Source organism: Miscanthus floridulus, chromosome 9 (genome assembly GCF_019320115.1).
Source record: "Miscanthus floridulus cultivar M001 chromosome 9, ASM1932011v1, whole genome shotgun sequence".
Lineage (NCBI taxonomy): Eukaryota > Viridiplantae > Streptophyta > Magnoliopsida > Poales > Poaceae > Miscanthus > Miscanthus floridulus.
Genome location: NC_089588.1, coordinates 42,781,190 through 42,807,506, shown reverse-complemented (window position 1 = coordinate 42,807,506; position 26,317 = coordinate 42,781,190). Strand labels below are relative to the sequence as shown.

The 26,317-nt window shown below is 52.9% G+C and overlaps 1 pseudogene; it reads right to left on the bottom strand.

Annotated features, from left to right (window-relative positions):
* Positions 1-863: 863 nt before the first annotated feature.
* On the bottom strand, positions 864-25,374 carry LOC136479733 (disease resistance protein RGA5-like; annotated as a pseudogene).
* Positions 25,375-26,317: the final 943 nt, after the last annotated feature.

The following is a 26,317-nucleotide window of genomic DNA, read 5'->3' as shown; positions in this document are numbered from 1 at the left end:
TTCAGCACACTAGCGCGAAGTATGTCTTCTAAGATCTGATTTACTCGTTCTGTCTATCCATCTGTCTGTGGGTGATAAGCGGTATTGAAATCAAGTTTGGTTCTATAGGACTTGTGCAGGGCTTCCTAGAATCGGGACACAAACTGAGGACTACGATCAGATACAATACTAGAGGGAGCTCCATGCAATCTGAGAATATGCTCAACATATAGATCTGCCAATTTTTCAGCATCGGTTTTGGTCTTAACTGGTACAAAGTGAGCAATCTTGGTCAAACGATCAACGATCACCCAGATGGAATCATTGCCTATCTGTGAACGGGGCAATCCAACTATGAAATCCATGGATATGCTCTCCCACTTCCACTCGGGAACGTCAAGAGGCTTTAGCAATCCTGTAGGCCTTTGATGTTCAGCCTTGACTCTATTACAGGTGTCACATCGTGCCACATGTCCTGCAATGTCTGTCTTCATGCCTTTCCACCAAAAGTGTTTCTTTAAGTCTTGATACATCTTTGAATTTCTAGGGTGACTACAGTACTTAGAATCATGGGCTTCTGACAGAATTTCCTCTCGTAGTGCTGGATCGAAAGGGACACAAATTCTGTCCTTGAACCAGATGGTTCCTTGTTCATCTTCTTGGTGGCTGGTCTTGTAGCCTAGTTTCATCAGACCACGGAGATATTCGATCTCTTCACAACTTTTCTGAGCTTGACGGATACAATTTGTGAGATCATACTGTATGTGGAGCTCATTTAACAAGCCATGCGGTAGTATCTCAAGTTGGAAATCTTCAATCTCTTCCTTGAGCTCAGGTGGTACGGATTCAGTGATCAAAGTGTGACAGTAACTCTTGTGACTGAGAGCATCTGCGACTACATTAGCTTTCCCCAGATGATAGTGAATTTCTAAGTCATAGTCCTTGATCAACTCTAGCCATTGGCGTTGCCTCATATTTAGATCTTCCTGAGTGAAAAAGTACTTTAAGCTCTTGTGATCCGTATAGATATCACACTTGTTGCCTATCAAGTAGTGTCTCTAGATCTTCAAGGCATGCACAACTGCTGCTAACTCGAGATCATGGGTTGGGTAACGGTTCTCATGTTCTTTCAACTGTCGAGATGCATATGCTATCACTCTCCCATCTTGCATCAGTACACAACCAAGTCCTTGACAGGATGCATCACAATAGACCACGAAATCTTTGCTGATATCAGGCAATGCTAGCACAGGAGTTGTGGTAAGCTTCTGTTTCAATTCCTGGAAGCCTTGTTCGCACTCGGGCGTCCATTCAAACTCCTTAGTCTTCTTCAGAAGGTTGGTCATTGGACGGGCTATCTTGGAGAAGTTCTCAATGAATCGGCGGTAATATCCGGCCAATCCCAAGAAACTTCTGACTTCTGTCACATTACGGGGTTGATCCCACTCTTTCACAGCTTCAATCTTGGCTGGGTCAACTGTGACACCTTCAGCTGATAGTACATGGCCTAGGAAGGCAACTTTCTGTAGCCAGAATTCGCATTTGCTAAACTTTGCGTAGAGCTGATGTTGTGCTAATTTCTCAAGCACCGTTCTCAGATGATGTTCGTGTTCTTCAGCGGTGGATGAATAGACAAGGATGTCATCAATGAATACTACCACGAACTTATCCAGTTCATTCATGAAAACCTTATTCATCATGTTCATGAAGTATGTGGGTGCATTCATGAGTCCAAAGGACACCACGGTGAACTCAAACTGCCCATACCTAGTTACAAAAGCTGTCTTCGGAATGTCACTCTCTCGAATCTTCATCTGATGATAGCCAGATCTGAGATCAATCTTGGAGAAATACTTGGCACCTCGAAGCTGATCAAGCAGATCATCGATCCTTGGCAGGGGGTACTTGTTCTTGATGGTGACTGCGTTCAAGTTCCGGTAGTCAATGCACATTCTCATCGAGCCATCCTTCTTCTTAACAAACAGAATAGGGGATCCCCAGGGTGAAGCACTGGGTCTGATATATCCCTTCAAGATGAGCTCATCAAGCTATTTCTTGAGCTCGGCCAGTTCATCAACTGACATGCGATAGGGTCTCTTGGCAATGGGTCCTGTTCTCGGCAAAAAGATCAATGATGAACTCTACATCACGGTCTGGTGGCATATCCGGTAATTCTTCAGGGAATACATTGGGATAGTCTCTGACCACAGGCACATCATGAACTATCTTCTCCTCTTTTTGTGATTCTAAACTGGCTTTAAGGACACATAGGATAGAGGTGGACTTTCCGGACTGGGGTTCACATCTAATGACTTGGCCTGATGGGTGGGTCACTTGGACGTATCTAGGTGAACATGATATGATACCTTGGTGAATGGTTAGCCAATCCATGCCTAAGATGACATCTAGGTTTGTGGAAGGTAACATGGTTAGGTTGGCTTTAAAGATAAGACCCTCAATGGTAAGACTCACTCCCTTACAGATGTGGGTGCACTTTAGGTCTCCTAAAGGTGAACTAGTGATGATAGGCTTTTCACGTGGGGTTACAGGCAGGTCATGTTCTCGTGCAAACTTGGATGATATGTAAGAACAAGTTGCTCCAGAGTCAAAAAGAACTGATGCAGTATTGCCATTAACTAAAAACATACCGTACACAACGTCAGGGGCAGCCTGTGCCTCCTCGGCGTCCAGATGGTTGAGACGTCCACGGGTAGCAGATCTCTTGAACTGAGACTTCTGAGCAGCTGAGTTCTGAGGGCACTCAGCGGCTTTGTGACCCGGTTGGCCACAAGCGAAGTAGGTGAAAGGCGTACCGCCTGTAGGGGTTGGCGCGGTTGCCTTCCAGTTTCCAGTGCTTGGTGTGGAGCGGTTCTGCGCTGGGCGTTCATTCACAGAGTGGGAATAGTTGAAACGGTCCTGAGTGTTGCGGTCCTGAGCATAATGGTCCCGAGTGTAACGATCCTAAGCAGGGCGAAAGTATTTGGTGGTGTAGCCTCCACCACCCCTACTCGATCTAGGGTTGTCATCCCTGTTGTGGCGTGAGCGTTCCCTGGATGGTGCATCTCTGCGGAACCTCTTGCGATCACGTCCACGGAAGGACTCCTCAGGCTTACGCTTCCTCTCCCTGTACTCCTCTCTAGCTTCAGCACGGTCCTTCTCAATCTGAATGCAACGATCCACCAGCGCACGCAGCGTGCTACTCTCAATACCGCCAAACTTTTGCTTGATGTGCGGGTTAAGTCCCTTGCGGTAATAGTACAGCTTCTCCTTCTCAGAGTTCACAACATAGGAAGGTGCATAGCGAAGAAAATATTGGTGAAACGAGTAGTGTACTCAGTCACCCTGTCCTTTCCCATCTTGATGTTGCGGAAGTCCTCAGCTTTGGCCTCCATGATACCCTTGGGAATGTGATACTCAGTGAATGCTTCGGTGAACTCATCCCACGAGATGTTGGTAGGGTCCTCATGGGAATCACTAAAACTGTCCCACTAGGCGCGTGCTGCACCTGTGAGCTGGTGTGCGGCTGCTCCAACACACTCATCATCGGTGAAAGTAGTGAGGTCAAGCTTCTTCTCCATCTCCTTGAGCCAGTCATCGGCTACAAGCGAGTCAGGGTCGGTGCCATCATAGGTAGGTGGCCTTAGCTTCAGGAATCCTTCCAGCTTCCTTTGGAAGTCATTCTGCTGACCTCCCTGGCAACGGTTTGCTCCGTCAACAAGAGCTACAAGAAGCTGGGTCTATTGTGCCATCACTTCTTCTAGGTTTGGTGGTGGTGGTGGCGGAATGTTCTCCTCAGGCGGCGGGGTATTCTCCAGGTTGAAGGGTATCCCTCCACGTCCACGGCCACGGTTGTTGCCACCACGCCCCCCATTTGGTTCGACTGGTTCGGGGGTGGGCGCACGTCCACGGTTCATTAGACGATTAGATCGGCGGTTCGGCATCTGCAACACGGATCATATAAATTTTAGTGTTTGTGCCATAAGTGCTTATAATTTAGTATGATTACATGATTTTGATGATTTAAAGAAAAACATTTATTCTATCCAACACTCAATACAAAGAAGCAATAAGGTCCATAAAATGCAATAAGATCCAAAACATTCATTACATGGGTTTTATTACATAGCATCATCTCCAGTAGCTACACTTGAAGACTTGTGTCGGGGACCTAATACCGGGGTACCCCAGAAGGCGGAACCGATAACCACCAAACGTGAAAAACTTCCAGACGCATAAAGGCGTCATGTCATCCCTTGTTCGAGGAACAGGAGTTTGGTTCCGCCTCGCCCGACACCTTTGGGACGGGCTCGGTCTCGCCCGAGGGCCGAGGGATAAACTCCGTCTCGCCCGACGCCTTGAGGGCGGGCTCGGTCTCGCCCGAGGGCTAAGAGATGAGTTCCATCTCGCCCGATCCCGGAGGGGCAGGGTCAGCCTCACCCGACGCCTTTGTGGGATAACCCTGTCTCGCCCAAAGGCTCAAAGCCAAACTCCGTCTCGCCCAACGCTTATAGGGCGGGCTCGGTCTCGCCCAAGGGCTAAGGGATGGATTCCGCCTCGCCCGATCCCAGAGGGATAGGGTTAGTCTCGCCCAAGAGATAGGGATTGATCTCCGCCTCACCCGACGGCCCAGAACGAGCCTCGCCCCGATCGATATCTATCCCTCATAAATGATGGGTACAGGACGAGACAAGACATTCGGGTCAACCATGGCTCCAACGACCATACCCTGCGCCCTGGCAGGAAAAAGACTGCCAGGGAACGACAGGACTGATGCTTTAGACCCTTCCGGGCGCCGCAGAGCCCAAAAGGTATTACAGGTGTGTACGCCTCACCCTGTAGAGTTGTAGGCGCCGCCTTCAGCTCTGGGACACGGAACCCAACGAAGATATACGACAACCACTACGCTCCAAGGACGGATTTGCTATCTCCACGGACGACGGGTATTCCGTCACCACGCTGTGGACCCGAGGGAGCGGCGCCCGCTTCCCGACCCCTCAGGTCCCCCCAGTCGGAAGGCCTTGGCCACGGTGCCACACCGGACCCCGACCCCGAACTCTCCCAACAAGGAATCATGGGAACCAGAAGGCGCACGGAGCGAGGCTAGGAGAGGCTCATAAGTCAAAACCACCGTACTACTACCCATACCCTGCGCAGGGCAGCGTTCTGTGACTGACCTGACATCCTACAGAGACATCAACAATATTGTAAGCACTTATCTTCCTTCGCACTCATCAGAATGGAGGACCTGATCGGATAGACGTAAGCCACAAGACTAAGTAGAATGCGCATCCTGGAGTCCTCACCCTTGTAAAGCCAGCCCCTTCATCTATAAAAGGGGATGCGCATCCTCCATCAAAGGGACGGAAAAATAGGACCGAACAATAGAACGCACTCATACACACGAGCAGCCACGAAGCTCTCGACTACCTTTCAATCATTCGATCAGAGACTTGGGACCAGTCCCTCTCTCGGCAGTTTGTATCCCTTACTACAGACCGTTCACGGTGCTAATAACACAAGCAGCAACAAATTGGACGTAGGGACGTTCCGCCCGAACCAGTATAAATCCTGTGTCCTTTAGCGCACCATCCGAGCCTAACGCGCATTACTATAAATTTACTTGCCGGTGCTTGTACGAAACACCGACAGTTGGCGCGCCAGGTAGGGGCTTTGCGCATTCCAAATCAGGTCTCAGATGGCCACCCACGCAATCACCTGGGCCCCGGGCGCACCCGTGCGTTTCGGCGACCTGGATTTCATCATCACACTAGGAGGAGGGCTGGCGCTGACTCACTCAGCTGCCCCATCTCCCCCTTCGATCAACCTCAGCCGTCTCAGGCTTAGGGGGCCACCGGGCGACTCCCGGGGAGTCCCGTCACCCAAGGAGGCCTCTCACAACGCCACCATGTGTCCAGAAGGGTCCGTATGGAGCGCCCCGACAGCATTTCCGTTCGGTCTCCGCAATGTTGCGGCAACCGCTGGCCTCCTTCTGGCGCTACGTATGGTTCAACCACCCACGGACATCGAGTTCGTGGGGGCGATGGAGCGGGATACGGAGACCCTCTACGAGCTTCTCAACGAGGAACCTGTATCGCTCTCCAGCTCAGATTCCAGTAGGGGGAGCCACCACCCTTCCCGGGAATGCTACGTGACCCAGACCCCCGAGGGTCACGTCGAAAGCACCTCCAGGGAAGAGGCCACCCCTACAAACAATCCTGATAGCAGATCCGGAGAAGAAGGGATGGCCCCATCCCACCTGAGGATGGAGCAGCTAAGGGCTCGTCAGCAAGAGATCGATGAGGCCGGGCAAGGTCTCGCACGGGAATACGCGGACATCAATCGCGAGATTGAACGCCGCAAAGACGGGGGGCGCGCGTGCGCCACAGCCCGCACCGTACATCAAAGGATCCTCACCGACGATGGGGCCTTTCCTCACTTTGCTCGAGCCAGCCAGAACATCGCCATAGCAACCGCCTTGCTGCATGGCCTCCCGGAGGCCGCGACGTCCGAGGATCGACGCGCTTATCGGGAGATTCGCACGTTGCTCGAACGTGCAGCCGCGCAGCAGGCGGAAAGTTCGTTGTCTCGACGACGCGAACCCGACACCAGCCAGCGCGCACCCTCAGTGCGTCCCACCAAGGACGCATCCGTACACCAAACACCACCAGCCGGCGGGCAGCCCTCCGTCGTCCCTGTACATCAACGCCTCGGCCGTGGCCGCGACGTACGTAGCATCATCGACGCCCGGAGACGTGCCCACGGCGACGATGGAGAAGCAGCGCGCCGTGGCTATCATCCCCGACGTGGCGGGCGCTACGACAGCAACGAGGACCGAAGCCCAAGCCCCGTTCTGCCAGGCCCTCAGGCCTTTGGCCGGCACATCCTCAACGTTGCGTTCCCCCTAAGGTATCGACCACCTACTAACATTCCTAAATATTCTGGCGAAACAAATCCCGGGCTTTGGCTCGAAGACTATCGGCTTGCATGTCAGGCCAGCGGTGCGAGTGATGATAATTTTATTATTCGCAATCTCCCGCTGTTCTTGGCCGACTCGGCACGAGCATGGTTGGAGCACCTACCGTCCAATGCTATTCAGAGTTGGGCGGATCTGACTGAGATCTTCGTGGGTAATTTCCAGGGCACGTACAAACGCCCTGGAAACCCATGGGACCTCAAGAACTGCCGTCAGAAGGCCGATGAAACCCTCCGCGGGTACATCCGGCGCTTCTCCCGACAGTGCAACGAGCTCCCAAACGTCGCCGACGCCGACGTGATAGGAGCCTTTCTGTCCGGAACAACCTGCGAATCCCTGGTCCACAAGCTAGGACGCAGGGGCCCGCGAACTACCAAGGAACTTCTGGACATCGCCACCAATCACGCCTCTGGAGAGGAGGCGGTCGGAGCCATCTTTGATCGCTCCGACGGAAAGACAAGGCGGGACGAGGACGCCAGCGAAGGCGCCTCCAACCGTCCCGCCAAAGGTAAAAATAAGAAGCAACGGCGCGACAACTCGCTCGCGACCGCTGCCGACCGCAAAGGTGGTCGGAAGCCCGCGGAGGGCACTCCGAACCACTTCGAAAAAATGCTCGAGGGGCCATGCCCAAACCACGCCTTCCCGGCCAAGCACCTATACAAGGAATGCGGCCTTATGCGCAAATACTTGGCCGGGGGCCTGAACAAGGAGGAGCAGGGGAAGGAGCCTGTTCTCACCACTAACGACACGGAGGAGAAGGACGACACCTTCCCAACTCCAACCGGTGCCCTCATGATCTTCGGAGGATCGACGGCCTATGACTCCAGGCGCCACCAGAAGGTCGCACGTCGAGAGGTCTATACCGCTGGACCGGCTATGCCAGCTTATCTCCGGTGGTCGGAATCCGCCATAACTTTCGACCGGACTGACCATCCGGATGCCATCCCACATCCGGGAAGGTATCCGCTTGTCGTCGACCCGATCGTCGGTCCAAAGCGGCTCACCAAGGTACTTATGGATGGGGGCAGCGGCCTCAACATCATGTACGCCAAGACGCTCGACGAGATGGGCGTCGACCGAACGCACCTCCGTCCCATTCAAGCACCTTTCCATGGCATCGTGCCTGGAAGGCAAGCCGTGCCACTAGGGCAAATTGACCTGCCCGTCACTTTTGGGGATCGATCCAATTACCGGACCGAGACCCTCACCTTCGATGTAGTGGGGTTCCCGGGGACTTTCCACGAAATTCTGGGGCGACCATGTTACGCGAAGTTCATGGCCGTACCCAATTATACATACCTGAAGCTGAAGATGCCGGGCCCCCGTGGGATCATCACCATCGGCACCTCCTTCTAGCGCGCTTACGAGTGCGAGGTTGAATGCTACGGACACGCATCCGCGGTCATCGCATCCGAAGAGCTCGCCACCCTGAGGGAGGAGGTCATTGAAGGGACACCCGACGCAAAGAAGTCGTCCGGATCGTTCGAATCAGCAGAGGGTTCCAGGGACGTCCTCTTGGAGCCTAGGAGCTCCGAGGGTAAAAAAGTCCAAATCGGGACCGCGCTCTCCTCCGCATAGGAAAGCGCGCTCGTCGACTTCCTCCGCGCCAACAAGGACATCTTTGCGTGGAAACCCTCGGATATGCCGGGCATCCCGAGGGAGGTCGCCAAGCATACTCTCCAGATCCTCTCGGGATCCAAGCCGGTGAAACAACGCCTGCGTCGCTTCGACGAGGAGAAACGTAGGGCCATCGACGAGGAGATAGCCAAACTACTGGCCGTAGGATTCATTAAGGAAGTGTACCACCCAGAGTGGTTAGCAAATCCTGTTCTTGTCTAGAAAAAGAGCGGGAAATGGAGGATGTGTGTTGATTACACTGGCCTCAACAAATCGTGTCCAAAGGATCCATTTCCTTTGCCACGAATAGACCAAATAGTCGATTCCACCTCGGGGTGCGAAACCCTCTGTTTCCTTGACGCATACTCAGGTTATCATCAAATCGCGATGAAAGAGTCCGACCAGCTCGCGACATCTTTTATCACGCCCTTTGGATCATTTTGCTACGTTTCAATGCCGTTTGGTCTGAAGAACGCTGGGGCAACGTACCAGCGCTGTATGCTTAGTTGCTTCGGAGATCTCATCGGGCGAACCGTTGAGGCCTATGTCGACGACATTGTAGTCAAGTCCAAGCGGACTGACCACCTTGTCGCCGATCTTGAACGCACCTTTGCGAAACTCCGAGCGAACGGCATCAAGCTCAATCCCGAAAAATGTGTTTTCGGGGTCCCGAGGGGCATGCTGCTCGGCTTCATCGTCTCCGAGCGGGGCATCGAGGCCAACCCAGAGAAGATATCAGCCATCACGAGGATGGGCCCGATCCAAAACATAAAGGGGGTTCAGCGGATCACCGGGTGCCTTGCCACCCTCAGTCGATTCATTTCACGCCTCGGCGAACGAGGACTCCCCCTTTATTGACTCCTGAAGAAAACGGACCGTTTCGAGTGGACAGCGGAGGCTCAGAAGGCACTCGACATGGTTAAACAATTTTTAACTAAGCCACCGGTCCTAGTTCCTCCATGCGATGGAGAATCTCTCCTACTATATATATCGGCCACCACCCAAGTGGTTAGCTCGGCCTTAATAGTAGAGCGGGAGGAAGAGGGGCACGCCTTCAAGGTGCAGCGCCCTGTATATTTCATCAGCGAGGTGTTATCCGACTCCAAAACCCGCTACTCCCAGATCCAGAAACTCCTCTACACCGTCCTCATCACCAAAAGGAAGCTACGCCACTACTTCGAGTCACACCCCGTGACAGTAGTAACGTCGTTCCCCCTCGGCGAGGTCGTTCGTAGCCATGACGCTATGGGAAGAACCGCAAAATGGGCACTCGAGCTGATGGATCAGGGCATTTCTTATGTCCCCCGAACGGCGATCAAATCTCAGGCATTAGCTGACTTCATCGCGGAGTGGACCGAGGTCCAGATGCCACCAGCAGCCGTCGATCAAGAGTACTAGATAATGTATTTCGACGGATCGCTGATGAAGAAGGGCGCCGGAGCAGGACTAGTCTTTGTATCCCCCCTCGGGGTCCACATGAGGTACATGGTTCGGCTTCATTTTCCCTCATCAAACAATGCTGTAGAATACGAAGCGCTCATCAACGGCCTACGAATCGCCATCGAATTGGGCATCCGACGCCTCGACGTCAGGGGCGACTCTCAGCTGGTCGTCAACCAGGTCATGAAAGAGTCAGGTTGCCACGATATCAAGATGGAGGCATACTGTCAAGAGGTCCGACGTCTGGAGGACAAATTCGATGGCCTCGAACTCAATCATATCCCCAAACGCCTCAACGAAGCGGCCGACACACTCGCAAAAGCAGCATCTAACCGAGAGCCAGTTCCAACGGGCGTCTTTGCCAGTGATCAACACAAACCCTCGGTACGCTATGCGGGGTCGGAACAAGCCGACGATGGCCCTTCAAGTCCGACCCCCAAGGCCGATCCGCCAACTGCTCCTCCCGACCCCGAGGTCATCGAGCTTGAAGAAGACCCAGCAATGGAGTCCGATCTTCCCAATGACTGGAGAACGCTTTACCTCGACTATCTCCTCCACGACGTACTACCAACCAACAAGACAGAAGCCCGACGGCTCGCGCGACGCGCCAAATCCTTCGTTCTTGTAGGGGGCGAACTCTACAAACGAAGTCACATCGGAATTCTGCAACTTTGTATCCCTAGCGAACAGGGAAAACTCCTACTGAGCGACATCCACGGTGGAGCATGCGGTCACCATGCCGCACCAAGAACCTTGGTTGGGAAGGCATTCCGACAGGGTTTCTATTGGCCCACTGCAGTAGCCGACGCCGAGCAAATTGTACGCACCTGCGAAGGGTGCCAATACTACGCTCGGCAAACACACCTCCCGGCCCAGGCTCTCCAGATGATCCCCGTCACGTGGCCCTTCGCGGTCTGGGGGCTTGACCTGGTTGGGCCACTTAAAAAGGCGCCCGGGGGCTTTACCCACCTGCTTGTCACCATAGACAAGTTCACAAAATGGATTGAAGCTCGGCCAATATCCACAATCAAATCCGAGCAAGCTGTGCTGTTCTTTCTCGACATCATCCATCATTTTGGAGTACCGAACTCCATCATCACAGACAATGGCACGCAGTTCACCGGTAGGAAATTCGTTCGTTTCTGTGATGAACAACACATCCGAATCGATTGGGCAGCCGTCGCTCACCCCCGAACGAACGGACAAGTCGAGCGCGCAAACGGCATGCTTCTTCAAGGCCTCAAACCCAGAATTTTCAACCGGTTGAACAAGTTCGGCGCGCGTTGGCTCGCTGAGCTCCCGGCTGTGCTCTGGAGCCTAAGGACGACTCCTAGCCGGGCCACCGGCTACACACCCTTCTTCATGATCTACGGTTCCGAGGCCGTTCTCCCGACGGACCTCGACTATGGAGCACCAAGAATCAGAGCATATGACGAACAGGGAGCCGAGGCATCTCACCAAGACGCCATGGACCAACTGGATGAGGCCCGCGACATCGCCCTCCTCCGTTCAGCTAAGTACCAACAAGCGTTACGGCGGTACCACAGCCGACGGGTGCGGGGTCGAGCCTTCAACGTCGGAGACCTCGTCCTCCGTCTTGTGCAGAGCAACAAGGATCGCCACAAACTCTCCCCGCCCTGGGAAGGGCCCTACATCGTCGCGGAAATACTTCGCCCAGGCGCCTACCGGTTGAAAACCATCAAAGGCGAGGTCTTCACCAACGCCTGGAACATTGAGCAGCTACGTCGTTTCTATCCTTAAAATAAGCTTACACTTTTCCTTATCAGTTTTTGTCTTAACAGAACCCCGATCCTTAGTGACTTCCGACCCCTGCAAATTGCAAGGGGTCAGACCTCACTCGGGGGCTGGCATGTGATCGTAACATATGTCATGTGTAATACAAGTATTACGTTTATAAAAAAATCCCTGTGTTATACTTACAAACATTCTCTAAGTTTTCCATTCGCCTCGTAAACGAGTCTCGAAGGCTAAGATCTTGGGAACCAATTCTGAATACAACTGGTAGGACTGCGAGACACCCATGCCCCAGCGGCTGCAAACTCTTTGCTCACCAGTTCAACCAGAATTAGTTCCCAGGATGTTCCTAGCTTCCTGTGACTTAGACCATGAGAAGAGTTGGAAAACATTAAAATGACTTGCCATAAGCAAAGGATGTAAGTGATCGTAACATATGTCATGTGTAATACAAGTATTATGTTTGTAAAAAAATCCCTGTGTTATACTTACAAACATTCTCTAAGTTTTCCATTCGCCTCGTAAACGAGTCTCGAAGGCTAAGATCTTGGGAACCAATTCTGAATACAACTGGTAGGACTGCGAGACACCCACGCCCCAGCGGCTGCAAACTCTTTGCTCACCAGTTCAACCAGAATTAGTTCCTAGGATGTTCCTAGCTTCCTATGACTTAGACCATGAGAAGAGTTGGAAAGCGCTAAAATGACTTGCCATAAGCAGAGGATGTAATTTTGTTCATTTTTTGCACGAATTCACCACTTACAAAGCGATGTCATTACAAAAAAGGAACAATATACTCTGAAGACTGTTTACTCGGGGGCTTCCCCACAACGTTATTTCATTACAGTCTCGGCTCAGCTCTACCACAGGTGCTACTACGGTCGCCGCGCCACGCTCTCCATCGGCGACGTCGGGGGCGTGTACACGGGCCAGTTCGTCCACTGCGGCCGCCGTGCCACGCTCTCCATCGGTGACGACCGGGGCGTGTACACGGGCCAGCTCGTCTACTGCGGACGCCGTGCCACGCTCTCCATCGGCGACATCTTCGCTGGATCCTCGAAGGCGCCACCATCTATGACGCCTTCGCCGGAGCGTCCGGCGACTACGCCATCGTCGTCAGCCACAACCCCGGCAGCAACGTCACCGCCATGGCGTCTGGGGACTACGCCATCATCTCCAGCCATAACCCTGACAACGGCATATGGGCAGGAAACACCTCCCGCCAAGGGAGGAGCGCGGCAAACGACGACGCAGTCAACGACGTACGACGCCCACCGACGCCTTTTTTCCTTCAGCAGCAGCGACTCCTCAGCAAGGGCCGCGCGCACCATCTCATCTACATTGGATAACCTCCGGCTCGACATCACGCACCAGACTCACGAGCAAGTTTGTAAGTTCTCTATCTCTCTCTGGCATAACTCTTCCTCACTCAGGAACCACCGCGACGCACGGACACGTTTGGCGGAAAGGAAGAAGAAGGAGAGATAGCGGCTCGGAGGCAGAGGGGGAGGTGGGATGAGAACTCCTCTCCCCCTCCCTATTTAAAGAGGAAGTGCTGTAACTAAGGAAAGGCGAAAGGTCGGACGAAAAAACCCTCTCCCTTCCCCTTTTTTAATACGCAATCAATGCTGATTGATATCTAAGGGGACGCGCCAGAGGTGACGGGACGAACCTCGGTCTACGAGGCGTCCCTCTTTGGTCAAACTGAACACTGCCTGGGTATGGCCCACCACTGACCCGCTCCGGATGCGGCGATTAAGGCACCCACATAGGCAGACAACTTTTTCACCTCCCCATGCAGGACCACGAATGACCCGGCGACGGGACCTTTCAGATCTCCTGGGTCGGCCGTTCGGCCCAGAAGACACGACGAACGAACGACCAAAGAAAGATAAGCCTCTCAGCTTTCTCACTTTATGCGTTAAAATTTGTTCGCAAGATTCCGACCCCATCAAATAGCAGGGACGCGAGCATCACTTGGGGGCTGTTGAGGATGACTACCAATCTAGACATCCTCTCCACCCGACCCCTCCGTACGCTTGAAACTAAGGGAGCGACATACAGGCACAAAGCTTTGAGTAAAACTGGACGAACTAGCAAACCCCACGCCCCGATAGCTACAATGTTTCTATTCACCAGAAAAATCATGCTCAAACGCCTCTCGCGTCTCTAGTTTCGACGTCCGCCTTTCTCAAGGAAGGGATCGGAGGGGTCCGCCTACAGCTGTCAGGTCGCCCAAGTTAATTGAACAGCTCGGATCGTCACCGAGACATGAAACAAAGAATGGCAATTCTTACGCAGGTTTTTCCAACCTCGTCACAAACGTCATCTGGTAGGAGCTTTTCCGCCACTCATACCACCAAGGTAACGTCACCACCTTTATTTTCAATTAAATCTTGCATTTAAAACATTTCATATGCAAAAAATTGCATCCCAATGATTCGTGTCGCACCACGAAACGACTGTCGCCTTATCCGATATAGGCAACCACAGGCTGAGGTTCGAAGGTCGGCCCGCGAAGGGCTCGAGGCCGCCTCACGCCGAACAGAGCCAGGGAGAGATAACCGAGACGAGCCCCAGCGGCCCTGCCCGACCCCGCTCAGAAGCGAACCGGGACGTCTCGACCTTCTCTCGTTCAATTCTAACCTCGAGCCAAACCCACAGAATCTCCATCGAGGAGAGGCCATCGGGCCCCCTAAGCTTATCGAACGACTCAGGCATCTGCCGGGAGGCGGGTTAAGAAGTTGTGGAGTGCCACTAGAGGGCTCTGCCGACCCCATTAGCAAATGATGGACCCGGATTCCGCACGAACGTACCCGTTAGCGAGCTCGTTGAGTGCGGTACTCAAGCCGTCGAGGCAAGTGTCGTTCACTCAGCCCCTCCGATTGCGAAAACCGAGGACGGGGTAACACGTAAATAACGGCCGACCCCTATCAGACCCTGACAAGGCTCGGGGGCTCAGGCCAAATAATGCAGGGACAAAGGCCTCACCTTGCCGAGCCCATAGAGTTCCCAGTTGGGATTTCTGTTGGAAGACAGGGCGGGGATTATTGCGATGGCATCCATTATCACCAGAACCACGATCCCGGTCTCTAGTAACACCCGACCCCAGCAGGTGCGGGGATCGGACCTTACTCGGGGGCTGTTAAGGTACGGCCACCTCCTTTCCTTCTTTCGGAACAATCTCCTCGCATTATAATCAGCGGCATAATTCAGGGAAACATATTGGTAAGACCGTAAAAAATGAAATCGCAAAAATCAAACAAAACGAAATTAAGACGCAAAAGCATGAAAGGCGTCCAGACTCGAAAAGTACCGACACTTGTTCACATATTACATATAAGCTGTTCTCAAAATTGTTCGATTAATTACTCCCGCGAAGGGAGAACCATTTCTTTCAGACTGTCTGCCAGGTTCTTCGCAAGGGGAGCGACCATCTGCTCCATTTCCTCCAGCTCTTCATCCTCGTAGGTGGACGGAAAGCCTTCGCTCATCACTTTCAGGTTTATTTCCTTCTCATAGTGGGCGTGGGCGACGGTGAAGGCCTGGGTAATCCCGGTGTGAAAGGCACTCTCCTCAAGCTGGCCCACCCGAGCCGTGATACCCCCGACGCGAGCCGCGAGCGGGCTAGTCTCCACCGGCTCCATCACATTCAGGGCGTTAAGGACCACCCCGACCGCAGCTTGTAGAAGATCGTGCTCATCGCTCTCAGCTTGAAGGGCTCTGCGCGTATAGGCAGCCTCTTTCTCCAGCTTGGTGGCGGCGTTCTCAGCACTCGACTTTCCTTTCACCGCGTCATCAAGCTCCGCCCGGAGAGAGCGGACCACCTCGACGTCCTCGTCCAGCTTCTGCTGGAGGGCTGTGGCCCTACTCTTGGCCTTCCGCCGGAGGTCCCGCTCCATCTCCAGCTCCTTCAGGACTTCGTCGGCCTTCTCATTGGCCACGGCATTCCTCTGCAGCAGCTCGTCTCGCTCCTTTTGGAGCCTGACAATCTCCTCCCCGTCTAGCTTGGACCTCGCCGACAAATCCTCGAACATCCCGTGGGCCTCCTCCGCGTCCTGACGCGCCTGGGCCTCCCGCTCCTGGGCGGAAGCAAGCTGGGCGGCCATGTCTGCTCGCAGCCGGACCTCCTCGGAGAGGCGATCCCACTCCGCCTTCTGCTCGCGGAGGAATTGGGATTTATTCCGGCTACGAGCAACAAGAACCTGAAGAGAAAGAAGACTGGTATCAGAAATGCAAAAACACAAAAACATACGAAGAAAGAAGAAAGCCCAGAAAATACCTGAGTGGTAGGGATAACGATCTCACGGAGGGCTCCTCTGGCCTGATCCAGGGCGTTCAGCATGGTCGAGATCCCGATGTCAAGACCCTCCCGCTCCATGCTCTTGGAATGATCATCGAGCGAGAAAAGAGCCGACGTCGGGTCCTGAGCGGCCATCCACTGGAGCGGCGGCTCCTCCCGCGCAGGGGAGCGGCTTCCTCCCGACAAAGGGGCCGGTGGCGGCTCCCTCCTGACCCTGTGCGGCACCACCGCCGCACTCAAGGACTCTCTGGCTAGACCCTCCTCCGTCTGGGCCGCTTTGAGCGTCACGGGTGGATCCACTTGGGCCCCTGGTGGCGCGGATTGCACTACGCCCTCGGGCGCCACCACGACCGCGCCCGGCTGATCCTGGCTTAGCGCGGTCACGACCACCTCCACCGGCGGTATGCAGCCCTCGGCCGGCTGTTCCACGTCCGCCACGGAGGAGGCCGCTCGCTCAGTAACCTCCGCGGGCGTGGGAGCCACCATGGGTGTCGTCGGGTCGGCCAACGCGGCCCCGACGTCGGCACCACTCCCACCCGAAACAGGGGTGACTCCAGGCGACGCCGTCTGTCCCGCTTGAAGGGCGAGACTCTTCTTGGGCGCCAGCCCCAGGGGGTGACCCGTCCGCAAGAACCTGCACAAAGGTAGTAACCGTTAAGTCAAAATAAAAATGGAAAAAGGATGAAAACAGAGGAATCAACAACTTACGTTGACGTCCTCGGCCGGCGGAAGCGTTTTGGGGACGGATCCCCAGATCCCTGCCCTGACTCATCTGGGCGGGACCGTTTCATGCCTGTCCCCTGCTCTGGGGCAGGGGGGTTCATCTCGTTGGGCGCGGCCCCAGAGTCGCTGCTCTCCATCGTCTCGTCGGGCGCGGCACCGGAGCCGTCCCCCTCCATCGTCTCACGGGGTGCAGCACCGGAGCTGCTCCCCTCCATCGTCGCCTCGGGGATGGCGGCGACAGGTTCGCCCTCCCCCATCCACCGGTCCTCGGCCGGCACGCCGTGTGAAGCAGCGGACTCACCGGCCTCCACTGACCTCATCGATCCACTTCCCTCCGCGTGGAAAGGGAAGGGCCCCTGCACGGATGGGTGGCCACTCGTCAGCGTGTCCTCGTCCGCCAGGACGCCCCAATCCACGTCGACGGCTACCTCGTCGTCGTCATCGTCGTCATCATCATCATCGTCATCCTCACTGCTCACGTCCTCTCCCCGATCCCGTGCCTCCTGCTTCAGTCGTTTCGCCTTCTTCATCTCCTCCTTTGCTTTCTTGTCCCGCTCGGCCGCGAGTCGATTCGCCACCGCCACAGCCCTGTCCTTCGGCAGTGGAGCCGGACTATCCTTGAAGACTAGCCCCCTCGGCTAGCCCCAACATCACAAAAGCAAGTGTTAAAAAAGGGAGATTCAGGAGAAAGAAAAGAGTGCAGGAGAAGAGGGCTTACGAATTCGAAGAACCCAGGCTCCGGCCGCATTGGAGGATGCCCGGGCACCGGATACACGATGTCGAGGACCATGCCGGCAGAATCCTTCGTCGGCTCCGTCGCCTCCTTGACACGCTGCGCCACTTCCGAATAAGGGAGCGCCTCGTCAACGAGCACCGTCCCCTTGAACGATATCCCTGGCATCATCCGATGCAGGGGAAGCACACGCGCCATCAGTGGCGCCACCCTCCTCGCGTGGTAGGCACCGATGATCCCCGACCCCTTTACACCCCGACCCTTCAGGGCATGGAGGGCAGAGAGAAGGTCGGAGATGTGCTTCTTGTCTTTAGCCTGGACGCCCTAGCCCCACGACGCCGGAGCATCCACAATAAGACGTCCGGTGTACTTCGGTAGGGGGGCACTCACATCATCCCTAACATAAAACCACTGCGAATGCCATCCCTTGTTGGATGTAGCCAGACGCATGTACGGATAACCCTTCGACCGGGTATGGCGCAGATGAATGCTGGCACACCCCATCGGCGCGTTCACTTCTGTCCCCCCAATCTTCCTCTTCGACAGACTAACGCTAAAGAAATACCGCCACAGATCAAAATGGGGATCGATCCCCAGGAAACCCTCGCACAGGGCAACAAACGCTGCCATATGCTGTATCCCATTGGGAGTTAGATGTTGCAGCTCTACCTCATAGTAATCTAATAGCCCCCGAAGGAATCTATGCGCGGGTACCCCGAATCCCCGCTCATGGAAGAGGGCAAAAGAGACGACATACCCTTCAGGCGGTACCGGCTCACCCTCGTCGCCAGGAAGCAACCACTCCTAGACGGCGGACAGTGGGCGGAGAAGGCCACGGTGGACGAGGCCCTCCAGACGCCGGGAGGTGATGCTCGATCTGCCCCACAACTCCATTGAAGCAGTAGGGGGGAAGGGCAGGCGCGAGCTTAACGGCGGCTGGAGCACGAACGCAGGCCGGTCGACGGAAGCGATGCGGGCGCAAGAGGCTGGAAAGATTGGCGGCGGATGTTTCAGAACGCAAAGGAAGGGGAGCGAAATACGGGATCCTGGGGGCGAACCCCGTGGTTTTATAGGGGGCGACGGATGCGAGAAGGGCAACCGTCCGCCTCGATCTCCGGGCCTGCCACGCGCGCCACCGCGTCATGTCGCGGGACATGCGCCCACAGTCCCTATCCTCTCACCCTGAAAATCTCGGCGGACGGTTCGCCTTCCCCAAGTGAATTCGAACTCTCTACCCACCGGGGAAGCGCCAGCCACAAAGGCCTGTTCTTTTCTCTTTGGACCACCTAGGGCCCAGACACTCGCCGGCCGGCCCAACTAAAAAGGAAACCACGAACGATCCGCCATCAAGGGCAGAAGCACCAGTTATGACAGCTCCGATTCAATCCCCAGCGAACGGGACGACACGACCCACTCAGAAAAACACCCGGTTGATGAAAAACTAAGTCCTTCAGCCTTACCCACGAAGGGGCCGACACAACCCCCCGGGCGACTCAACTCGAGTCACCCGGGGGCTCGGGGGCTACACCCATCGGGTGCGCTCGCGCGCACCCTCCGACAAATTAGCTTCGGCGAAATCAAAAACACCCTCCAGGCGGTTCTACCCGAATCACCTAGAGTCTCGGGGGCTACTGTCGGGGACCTAATACCGGGGTACCCCAGAAGGCGGAACCGATAACCACCAAACGTGAAAAACTTCCGGACGCATAAAGGCATCATGTCATCCCTTGTTCGAGGAACATGAGTTTGGTTCCGCCTCGCCCGACACCTTTGGGACGGGCTCGGTCTCGCCCGAGGGCCGAGGGATAAACTCCGTCTCGCCCGACGCCTTGAGGGCGGGCTCGGTCTCGCCCGAGGGCTAAGAGATGAGTTCCGTCTCGCCCGATCCCGGAGGGGCAGGGTCAGCCTCACCCGACGCCTTTGTGGGATAACCCTGTCTCGCCCAAAGGCTCAAAGCCAAACTCCGTCTCGCCCGATGCTTATAGGGTGGGCTCGGTCTCGCCCATGGGCTAAGGGATGGATTCCGCCTCGCCCGATCCCAGAGGGATAGGGTTAGTCTCGCCCAAGAGATAGGGATTGATCTCCGCCTCACCCGACGGCCCAGAACGAGCCTCGCCCCGATCGATATCTATCCCTCATAAATGATGGGTACAGGACAAGACAAGACATTCGGGGTCAACCATGGCTCCAACGACCATACCCTGCGCCCTGGCAGGAAAAAGACTGCCAGGGAACGACAGGACTGATGCTTTAGACCCTTCCGGGCGCCGCAGAGCCCAAAAGGTATTACAGGTGTGTACGCCTCACCCTGTAGAGTTGTAGGCGCCGCCTTCAGCTCTAGGACACGGAACCCAACGAAGATATACGACAACCACTACGCTCCAAGGACGGATTTGCTATCTCCACGGACGATGGGTATTCCGTCACCACGCTGTGGACCCGAGGGAGCGGCGCCCGCTTCCCGACCCCTCAGGTCCCCCCAGTCGGAAGGCCTTGGCCACGGTGCCACACCGGACCCCGACCCCGAACTCTCCCAACAAGGAATCATGGGAACCAGAAGGCGCACGGAGTGAGGCTGGGAGAGGCTCATAAGTCAAAACCACCGTACTACTGCCCATACCCTGCGTAGGGCAGTGTTCTGTGACTGACCTGACATCCTACAGAGACATCAACAATATTGTAAGCACTTATCTTCCTTCGCACTCATCAGAATGGAGGACCTGATCGGATAGACGTAAGCCACAAGACTAAGTAGAATGCGCATCCTGGAGTCCTCACCCTTGTAAAGCCAGCCCCTTCATCTATAAAAGGGGATGCGCATCCTCCATCAAAGGGACGGAAAAAATAGGACCGAACAATAGAACGCACTCATACACACGAGCAGCCACGAAGCTCTCGACTACCTTTCAATCATTCGATCAGAGACTTGGGACCAGTCCCTCTCTCGGCAGTTTGTATCCCTTACTACAGACCGTTCACGGTGCTAATAACACAAGCAGCAACAAACTGGACGTAGGGACGTTCCGCCCGAACCAGTATAAATCCTGTGTCCTTTAGCGCACCATCCGAGCCTAACGCGCATTACTATAAATTTACTTGCCGGTGCTTGTACGAAACACCGACAACTTGCGAGAATCGTACTACGCATAGTGTCTAATATTACATCTCATAAGGGGTACATCATGGGGTACAACTCATGGAAGCCACTAACATGACTCCTGACCACGTAGGGTCATCTACTCTAACTCGTACACCGCAACTATTATACGACTGTTCTCGATCTCGATCTCCTCGTCAGACTTGTGAAGTTGGGACACGTACTTCAAGGCCTCGGCGAGCTCCTTAGTAGGCTTGGCTCCAGGTAGGGTAGGGCAGGCGTCTAGGTTGAGGCGAGTCGGGGCTAACTCAAACTCCTCTATCCTAGGCTTCGTCTTGCTACGAATCTCCTTGGGTAGCTGATCCCACATACCCTTCATCTCCCTGAGGCGCTTCCTGTCAGATTTCTGCCAAGCCTGCCATGTCCTCTCACACTTGTCCTGTAGGTACTCAGTCTGCCTGAGTGTCTCGATCAGGTGACCCTGGTTGCGAACGGCCTTCTTCCTGAACTCCTCTAGCTCCTGGGTCATGGTCTTGTTCTGAGATTGGATTTTCAGCATATCAATCCCCTTGGACCTCTCTCTATCTCCTCTACGGTTGAACTCAGCCTTCTTGTCATCCAACTCTCTCTGCAACTCCAAGACCTTGCTGTCGAGGTAGCAGTTCCTGTTGCCTAGGTCGGTGGCTTTGTCCTGTAAGTCTGCGACCTCGGTTCTATGGACTTCTTCACGACAGTTGAGCTCGTCCTATAGCTTGGCAACTGTCTCAAGTAGACTAGCTCGCTCCTGTGCTCCCTACGAGTCTCGCTCCTGGTACTCCCACAGAAGGGCCTGGTCCTGATGTCTCCTCTGCTCCAGCTGGGTCATGTACCTATCCTACTCTAGTAGGTGAATAGCTGAGACGCGAAGGCATCTGTCCTCCTCGGCAAAGATAACTCTGCCGGCTACGAAACTCTGCTCACTAGGGGTAAGGCTGAGGTTGAGGGCCTGGGGAAGTAGACGGAACTCTGTCGTCTTCAGGTGCTCATAGTGGTCCCTCATCACTCTGCGAAGTGCCTTGTGTGAAACAGCTCGCAGTCCTTCCTCAACCGTGTCCTCTATAGTCAACTCGGTGAAAGCTGGAACAGAAGGTAAGGTAGTGCTAGCTGGGAACTCGACTGAGGTGACAACTGGTCCTTCGATTCCTCCTTCCTGAGCTGGCTTCCCGGTGTAGGTGACCTTGACAAGCTCGTTGGGGACTCCTAGTGTGACGAGAACTCGGCAGAGGGTTTGTGCAAAACCCCCGAGCTCACGTAGGTCGAAGGTAAGCTTGGCGTGGTCCAGAGGTAGCGGTCCTAGAGGCGGCCAGTCGACGTTCGTTGCCATCTGTAAGTTTTAAGGAAACAGGTGTTAGTAGGTCAATAATAGATGAGCCTTGCATAAAAAGTAAATGCAGGGTCGGTATATAACCGAAAGAAGGGCTGTTCATGTCCAATTCTATCGTCCATTTCTGAGGGTTTCATCCTATGGTCAAGTATGGCTCTGATACCAACTAAAGCGACCTGATGTCCGCGAAGAGAAATCCACAGAGTCAAAGTGTAATAAGACCGTTGTAGATCATATTACCCAAATTCTAGTCGAATATCACATCCATACAACGATAATATCAGAGTACAAATAGTGCGGAATTACATAATTTATTACATCGCCGCATTGGCGGAATCAAAAGTAGCATTCATTTAGAACAGCTTGAAGATAAGATCGCCAAACTCGAGCGTAGGCACGAACCCCTCAACCATCAAACTCCTCGGAGCTATACTCCTCAGCAGAACCTGTGTGCTAAAATATATCAGTACGATTTGTACTGGCCACTCCCACCCTATGAGCATTGCTTTGTGGAAATTGGATGCAAGTTGGATATAGTCAAAAGGAACCTATAAGGCTGGGGTTTCTTATGCAATAGCATATCTAGTAAATAATAATAGTTGGTCAAGTTTTAACACCATTCCCACACCCATTCCACCCCATTCCCGTCCAGAGCCAGGTTTCGATCCTGGGATCGATATACCACCATCTCCACACCATCACCACATCACTATCATACCATCGCTCAGTTGATGACGGTCAGCGAGGAAGGTGGATCTTGTGGTTATGTAAAACCTCTACAGAGTGTATGCAACGGGATAATACATGTTGGTAGGTTTTCAAGCATGGCCCATCTCACGTCTAGTGTCTCTAGACGTTGCAGCTTTTCTATATCTTCTGGAAGCTTGCTGGCCGAAAATTTGTTGTCTATCCTCAAGAACTTCAACTGACCTAAACTTTTGACATTTCCAAGAGGGCATTCACCAACCACACCTTCTATATTCAGTACTCGCAAGACTTGGCTGTTTAAGAACTCTGTGGCATGCTTATTAACCAGAACTGAATTTGAGCCAAAGATATTGATGGATTGGATCTGACCTCCATTTTTTATCATCTTGGCAATCTCTTCCGCCCGGGAAGAAATGTCTTTTTGGATGGATAGACGGCGAATCTTGTTCGAAGAATAATTTTTAGAAAAACCATTACCATTCCATATAGTAACAAAGTTGTCCTCCACGGCCTTTGATACAATGAACTCAAGTATGACATCATGAACTCTGCACTGTTTCACTGTTGCGCCGTGTCCCCCAACCTTGGTTGGCTGCACCAAACTTCTATTAATGAGCTCATTCAAGTAACTTCTCCCTAGCTGCTCCATATTTTCCCTATCCTGTCCAGGAATCAGTCCTTCGGCTACCCATAACAATATCAACTGTTGGCAATCAATCAAAGAATCCTCTGGAAACACACTCAGATATAGCAAACAACTCTTTAGATGGTGAGGAAGGTCAAAGTAACTCAGCAGCAGAATTCTTTTCATCTTATCAATGGGAGAATCTTTGTCAACTGCAGCAATAGACCTCAATACATTGACCCAGACTTCCACTGCTTTGCTTCTGTTTGCTAATAAACCAGCTATACTGATTATGGCTAGTGGTAAGCCGCAACATTTCTTTAAAATATCATCGGATACTTTTCTCAAATCTGGGCGGCAATCATCACCGGACAAAAATAGCCTCTTAAAGAATAATCTTTGGGAGTCCTCATGACTAAGGGGCTTTGCTTGATACATTTGTGCAGCAATACCAGTACAACAAGATTTGGCTACTGCTTCAATGCGTGTTGTAGTAATAATTCTGCTTCCATTGTCATTGCGAGGTAAGGCAGATCGTACAAGCTCCCATGCTGATACACTCCAGATATCATCAATCAAGATGAAGTACCTGCATACATTGGTTGTGGAACACGTTATTAATTATGTAAGGCAAACATGAATTGAAGCGTATTCCAGTGAAGTTAAAGCTGTCGGAGAAATGTAAGATGGATCATAGTGGCACACTTTTTTATCAGTAATTATTACACATGAGAAATACAGTATGTAAACTACCATTATTTAAAAAATATGTTACAACCTCCAAAATGGTAAGTGCCGCATTAGAACACCTAGAGACCCACTCAAAAGACATGACGCATTCATTTCAAAAGCTGAGTTCCAAAATGAGATATTTATGGATATTTAGAATTCTGGTCATATTTTCCAAGAAGTAATTTTACTGAGTATGGATTAGATGGTGTAAAGTAAAATTTTTACCAAAATGATGCACAGTTGACTTTAGTTTGTTCATTGTTGCAACATCTTTAATGATGACATTTGATAGATATGCTGAGCCATTGAAGTATCTGAGGTAATTTTATGCTGTCAAGTTCATTAGGCCAGGAAAAAATGAAACATTTTTTAAAATTCCCAGAAAATTTCATAAATGGCCTAATAATTAGATGACCTCATTTGATGAACAAATATTGCACGACATTATTCTAGCTAGATGAACTGGTTAACTATTAGAAAAAGAAATAATATTGATTACCTCTTGTCCTTTAAGCATTCTTTCACTGTGCGGATGAGCTGCTCAACTGTCTCTAACATCTGTGACTGGTCAAAATGGCTCTTGCTTATTTGAGACAATATATCTCTAAGAAGTTTCTTCATATCTGGAGTTTGTGATACAGACACAAAAGTCCGGCTATCAAAAGCAGCTTCAGTGATTTTGTGGTACACCTCCATGGCGAGAGTGGTCTTCCCCTGTCCACCTATCCCATAGATGGACACCACCTTGTGCTCCTTGTCTTCACATCTCAATAAGCTGATGATCTCCTCACGAGGAGCATCGATTCCAACAAGATCCCTGGCCTCCTGAAAGAGTGCAGGTGCTCGAGGATCCAAGAGCACTGGCTGAGATGAAGAGGCGAGGAGACACTGATTGATGTCGTAGTAGCGTTTCCCCCGCTCGCTCTGCTCGCTCACGAGCCTCTTGAGTCGTCGGATCTCCTCTGCTATTCCTCTGTCCTTGAACAACGTTTTCACCATTTGAATGGCCTTGTGCACGAAGTTGGCCGTGGAACCTCCATCTCCATGGCTGTGATTGAGCACAAAACGGTCGATGCAATCCTCAATATCGTAGGACAGCTCACGCACATTGCTCCTCCAGTCTTTGGCGAGTGGATCGATCTGGTCGTCGTCCTTGTCTTCGAGCCTCAGCAGCATGGCTTCCATGGTGCGCAGCTCGTCTTGCAGGGACCGGATCCCTTGCTTGACGTCTCTGGCGAGGTTGTACTTGTCGGTGAGCATGGCGGCCAGCTTATCGATGACGGAACCCAACACACCCGTGACGGCGCTCGAGATCATTTCGGCCATCTTGACTCGCGACTACTGGCTGAGTGAAATGCTAGCTAGCTTGTGCGGTGGTATGAGAGAGGATAGGTGATTCAGTTCTCAGGTTAAAGTGGCGCAAACAACAACGCATCCCATTAGTTAAATATATAATGGGATTCGATTCTATTTTTTCCTTCCACTTTCCTCCATAACCACTTTCTTCCACCAACTCTCTCTCTGAGTTTTTCTATTTCGGCCAGGCCATCTCAATCCGCAAGCCATGTGACGATAAGTGCTGCTGTGCTGGCCGACGCGCAACTTGCGATGTCACGCCAGGAAGTAAAAGCAATATTCACTGGTTGGAGACCAAGGTCTTGTTTAGATGCCATCCAAATTTCAAGTTTTTTCACTCTCTCCATCACATCAATTTTTAGCCGCTTGCATGGAGTATTAAATGTAGGTAAAAAAAATAACTAATTACACAGTTTAGTTGGAAATCACGAGATGAATCTTTTGAGCATAGTTAGTCCACGATTGGACAATATTTACCAAAATCAGGTTCAAAAAAAATTTGCAAAATGAACAAGGCCCAAGCAAACCCCGATATCGTAGGATAGCTCATCAGCTTCGGAGTTAACATGGCGCCCCCGATTGTCAACTGTTTTCTTTTTTTCCTTTTTGATTGACACGGCACATCTCGTTGTCAGGAAAGGAGTTCCAAGCCATGCCCTGCACTGCACATATACCCCCTTTCCTCGTTCAAAAGGAACTCTAATTACTATAGCGACCATGTCCCCTGGTACCATTGATTCCTGTAGCGCAGTTGATTTGGCCCATTCATCTAGGAAATGGACGTTCCATCCTGGAGCCGTGTGCGTGTGCTCAGCTCGTCTCGCAGGAAGCAGATCCCGCTCTCGACTTTTTTGGCGAGCTGGTACTTCTCGGTGAGCATGGCGGCCAGCTTGGCGATGACGGAGCCCAACAC